Below are 5,000 nucleotides of genomic sequence, written 5' to 3' on the forward strand. Positions count from 1 at the left end.
CCCGATCTCATCTGAACTCGGAAGTAAAGCAGGGTCGGGCCTGGTTAGTACTTGGATGGGAGACCGCCTGGGAATACCAGGTGCTGTAAGCTTTTCGAAGTGCTTCATTTGGCAGCTGATTTAAATAGCCAACGCTTGACAGCCTCTTTCGCTTACGGCCATACCACCCTGGAAATGCCCGATCTCATCTGAACTCGGAAGTAAAGCAGGGTCGGGCCTGGTTAGTACTTGGATGGGAGACCGCCTGGGAATACCAGGTGCTGTAAGCTTTTCGAAGTGCTTCATTTGGCAGCTGATTTAAATAGCCAACGCTTGACAGCCTCTTTCGCTTACGGCCATACCACCCTGGAAATGCCCGATCTCATCTGAACTCTGAAGTAAAGCAGGGTCGGGCCTGGTTAGTACTCGGATGCGAGACCGCCTGGGAATACCAGGTGCTGTAAGCTTTTCGAAGTGCTTCATTTGGCAGCTGATTTAAATAGCCAACGCTTGACAGCCTCTTTCGCTTACGGCCATACCACCCTGGAAATGCCCGATCTCATCTGAACTCGGAAGTAAAGCAGGGTCGGGCCTGGTTAGTACTTGGATGGGAGACCGCCTGGGAATACCAGGTGCTGTAAGCTTTTCGAAGTGCTTCATTTGGCAGCTGATTTAAATAGCCAACGCTTGACAGCCTCTTTCGCTTGCGGCCATACCACCCTGGAAATGCCCTCTAGTGTGAGTTAGAGTTGGTGCACTGCAGGAAGTGTGAGGTGGCAGAAGGAAGAGAGAGGCTCTTCCATTTTGGCAGTTTTGTTTTTTATTTTTAGTTTTTGTATTACAAAGTTTACTTTAATTGTTTTTTCAGTTAAAGATTATTTTTAACTAACCCCAAACAGTAACACTGTTTTGGGGTTAGTAAAACAACAAAATGGACACTATGGAGAAAGAGAATGGACAGGACACAAATGGAAAAAGGAACAGAGAACAAGGAAATGCTACTAACATGCTTGAAAGGACTCAAAATGAAGATGCCAGAGAAAACAGCAATGAGACATGGGCAACAGTTGTTTCAAAGAAAAAAGAAGGAAAAGGAGGCGATCAAGAAAAGAAAGGGGATCTACAATCAACTGCAATTATTGAAAGTGTAAAGAATACTGAAGGACAAAGGAATGCTTTAAGTCAAAAACAACAGATGCTGAACAAAATAAAGAAGCAAGCAAGATATCAAAGAGAGTACAAGAAGGAAGCCACACTAACAATGATGGTAAGAGACATTGAAAACTCTACTATAAACAACATAATCAAAGCAGTGGAAGACAAAGTCGGGATTGGCAAATTACTTGGACTGAGAAGAAAAAACAACAATGAATTTGAACTGACAATGGAAAGTGAAAAAGAATGCGAGATATTGTTAAACGGACTGATGATTAATGGAGAAGAATGTGAGATGAAAAAGCTGTGTGCAACAGAAAAAATGGTATCTTTCCTGAACTTGCCCAGTTATATACAGGATGAGGAGATACAACAAAAACTAAGTAATTGGGGAGTAACTCCGATACTTCCAATAAGAAGAAAATATCATCCGGGAACAATGGTGGCAGATGGAACACGCTTTGTCAGAGTAAAATTTCCCAAAGAAGTGAAATCTTTACCGTACAATGTTGGCTTCATGACGGAAGAAGGGATGCAATATTTCAGAGTGATTCATGATAATCAACTGAAAATGTGCAGACTCTGCTCCAGTACAGAGCATGAGAAGAAAGACTGCCCAAATTTCACATGCAGGAGATGTCTTCAGCAGGGGCATTATGTGCGGGACTGCGAAGTTCCGCAGTGCCAGGGCTGCGAGAGGGCATTGACAAGATGTAACTGTGAAAAAGAGGAGGAAGTTGAAAGGATGGAAATACAAGCATCACTTGAAAATACGGCAACAGAAAGGAAGGAGGACAAAACAGGAGAAGAAAAAAACACAGAAGAGAACAGAAATGAGCAAGAGGATAAAGAAATGGAACTGGGAGAAGGAGCAAACAAGGAAGAAGGAGAACCAAATAATAGACAATTTGCTGACGAACAATATGATGAGGACACTACAGAACTGAACATTGAAGAGAGACAGGAGAAAACAAGGACTGAGGACAATGAAATAAGAGCAATAAATGAGGTAAGAGCAATGGATTTTGAAAGGGGGAATTATGGACTGGAAAAAAAAGAAAAAGGAAAAAAGATAAAAGATTTAAAATCAAGATCTAAAAGTGGCTTAAACATTGAAATGGTTCTACAACGGCAAAAAATAAGAAGAGAAGAGATTAAAGAAAGAATGGAAAGGAAGAAATTTAAAAAGGGAGATGCAAGAAACATTTGTTTAAGTGACAGTGACTCAGAATGAATGGTGGTTATTGGTTTATCCAATAATTATACTAATGAGTAATGTATGTGTGGTATCATTGAATGTAAGAGGATTGTCCAAATGTGAAAAGTTTGAAAGATTAACGTGTTTAACAAAAAAGTGTGATATATTATGTTTACAAGAGACAAAGTGGGAAAATGAGATTAAAAATGAAATGAGAAAATTATGGAATGGTGAAATATTTAGTAATGGGAATATAGAAAAGAATAGAGGAGTAGCAATTTTAATAAAAAGAGGGATTTTTGAGAAAGTAGAATTAGACTATAAAGACACTAATGGAAGAATAATAATTGTAAAAGTTCTGTATGGTGGGAAAAGTTTTAGAGTATGCAACATACATGCACCAAATGAGGAAAAGGACAAATATAACTTTTATAAGGAAATAGATAAGCTAATAGAAAAGAATGAAAACATATTTATTTTAGGAGATTTTAATATTGCCATGCAAAGAATAGATATAGATGACTCAATGAATTTTAGAACAGACAGAGGGAGGAATGAACTACAAAATTTGATGAGAAAATGTGATTTGGTAGATGTATGGAGAGAGCGGAATGGTATGAAAAGAGAGTATTCAAGAAGAGAAATTGCAAATAGGATTTTAAAGCAAAGTAGAATTGACTTGTTTTTATGTAAAAAAAATGAAGTACAATATGTTAACACAATTTTATATAAAACCTATAGTGAGAGTGATCATGATTTTTTATGGATAACAATGAATTTTAATGAGATTGAAAAAGGACCCGGAGTGTGGATACTCAACACTGAGCTGTTAAAAATAGAAAGTTATAAAATGAATATAGAAAATATAATAATTAATAGTGTAAATGATGAAATGTTTGAAACAGAAACAGGTTTATGGTGGGATAATCTGAAAAATAGAATAAAAGAATACTCAATAAATATATCAGAAAAAATACAAAAGGCCAAAAAATTCAAAGAAAATAAAATTAGAAAAGAATGGAATGAAGAAATGAGTAAAGTAAATGGGATAAATGTTGACAAAATAATTGAATTACAGGAAAAGCTGAAGAAAATTGAAGAAGAAAAGTGTAAAGGAGTAATTATTAGAAGCAGAGCTAAAGACATTGTAGAAGGAGAAAGAAGTACAAAATACTTTTATGAATTAGAAAAAACAAGACAGAGAGCAGCTATAATAAAATGTATAAAAACACAAGATGGGAAAACTGTAGAAGACAAAGAGGGAATTTTAAATGAAACTAGACGATTTTATAAGGAATTATTTACAGAAAATGGAGTTAATTTAAATGATGAACATTTTTTATTAGAAAAAATAACAGCAAAATTAAATAAAGAGGACAAGGAAATGTGTGAGAGTGAGATAACAGATTTAGAAATAGAAACAGCTATTGATCAGTCGAGAAATGGGAAAAGTCCAGGAATAGATGGACTACCAGTTGAGTTTTATAAAGTTTTTAAAAATGTTTTAATTCCTATTTTAAATGAAAAATACAGTGATATTTATGAAAAAGGGGAGTTAACTAATAGTATGAAGAAAGGAATGGTGAAAATGATTTATAAAAGAAATGGAGACAAAGGAGACTTAAAAAATTATCGACCCTTAAGCATGCTGAACACGGACTATAAAATTTTAGCAAAGGTTTTAGCTAATAGATTGAAAGTAGTTGTACCTAACATAATCAAAACAAATCAAGCATATGCAGTTCTAAAAAGAGACATAACTGATGTCATAAACAATATAAGAGATATAATATGGTATATGAGAGAGGAAAAAGAAACAGGATATATAATCAGTGTCGATTTAGAAAAAGCTTTTGATAGAGTGGAACACAAATATATGATGGATGTAATGGAGAGATTTGGTTTTGGAGAAAGATACTTACAATGGATAAAATGTTTATATGCAGATATAACAAGCTGTATAAAAGTAAATGGTTTTTTAACTAAAGATTTTAAAATAACAAGATCAATAAGACAAGGATGTCCAATGTCAGCACTATTATACACACTTGTATCTGAAACATTGGGATTAGCAATTGATAATGAAACGCAAATACGAGGATTATGTATAAAAGGAACAGACTTAGAACACAAAATATTTCAGTATGCTGATGATACTACTTTAATAGTAAAAGATATTAAAAGTATTGAAAAAGCAGAGGAAATTTTAAACAGATATTGTAATGGAACAGGAGCAAAAATTAATAAGGAAAAAACTAAATACATGAGACTGGGAAAAATAAATGTTTTACCAGAAAAAATCAAATTTAAAGAGGAGAAAGTTGATATGAAAATTTTAGGTATAAGGGTTGGTGAAAATGAAAATGAAACAAGGAATTTAATGTGGGAGGAAGTTTTAAAGGGAATGGAGAAAAGATTACATTTCTGGAAATTAAGAGGTTTGTTTTTAAAGGGGAAAGTTTTAGTTTTAAATTCCTTATTTTTATCAAAAATGTGGTATGTTTTAGGTACAGTGAGTTTGCCAATGAGTGTGTATAAAAAGATAAAAGCTATTGTTTTAGATTTCTTATGGGATGGAAAACCTTCCAAAATAGCTTATGACACCATAATTGGTAAAGTTGAAGAAGGAGGCTTAGGTTTAATTGATCCTCTAATCAGAATGAAAAGC

At 34.4% G+C, this 5,000-nt stretch overlaps 1 protein-coding gene, 1 long non-coding RNA gene and 4 other non-coding genes across 6 annotated transcripts in view; all 6 read left to right on the forward strand.

Moving 5' to 3' along the window:
* LOC148681250 (5S ribosomal RNA) overlaps nt 1-92 on the forward strand; it is a 119-nt gene extending 27 nt beyond the window's left edge. The window contains exon 1 of the ribosomal RNA XR_015944377.1: nt 1-92. This exon is cut by the window's left edge and continues 27 nt beyond it. This is a non-coding gene — a ribosomal RNA (5S ribosomal RNA).
* The window catches only part of LOC148681160 (protein NLRC3-like), a 345,676-nt gene that overhangs the window by 251,698 nt on the left and 88,978 nt on the right, over nt 1-5,000 (forward strand). The gene's annotated exons all lie outside the window — the stretch shown is intronic.
* LOC141382290 (5S ribosomal RNA) lies at nt 151-269 on the forward strand. Its single transcript, XR_015486542.1, has one exon. It is a non-coding gene; the product is annotated as a 5S ribosomal RNA (ribosomal RNA).
* LOC137492080 (5S ribosomal RNA) lies at nt 328-446 on the forward strand. Its single transcript, XR_015486544.2, has one exon. It is a non-coding gene; the product is annotated as a 5S ribosomal RNA (ribosomal RNA).
* LOC137492081 (5S ribosomal RNA) lies at nt 505-623 on the forward strand. The gene has a single exon (XR_015486545.1). It is a non-coding gene; the product is annotated as a 5S ribosomal RNA (ribosomal RNA).
* Nucleotides 741-5,000, forward strand: part of LOC148681251 (uncharacterized) — a 5,568-nt gene continuing 1,308 nt past the window's right edge. Inside the window, exons 1-2 of the long non-coding RNA XR_015943032.1 lie at nt 741-2,432; nt 2,512-5,000. The exon at nt 2,512-5,000 is cut by the window's right edge and continues 1,308 nt beyond it. This is a non-coding gene — a long non-coding RNA (uncharacterized LOC148681251). The remainder of the gene's footprint in view (nt 2,433-2,511) is intronic.

Source organism: Danio rerio, chromosome 4 (genome assembly GCF_052040795.2).
Source record: "Danio rerio strain M-AB ecotype USA chromosome 4, GRCz13ab, whole genome shotgun sequence".
NCBI lineage: Eukaryota > Metazoa > Chordata > Actinopteri > Cypriniformes > Danionidae > Danio > Danio rerio.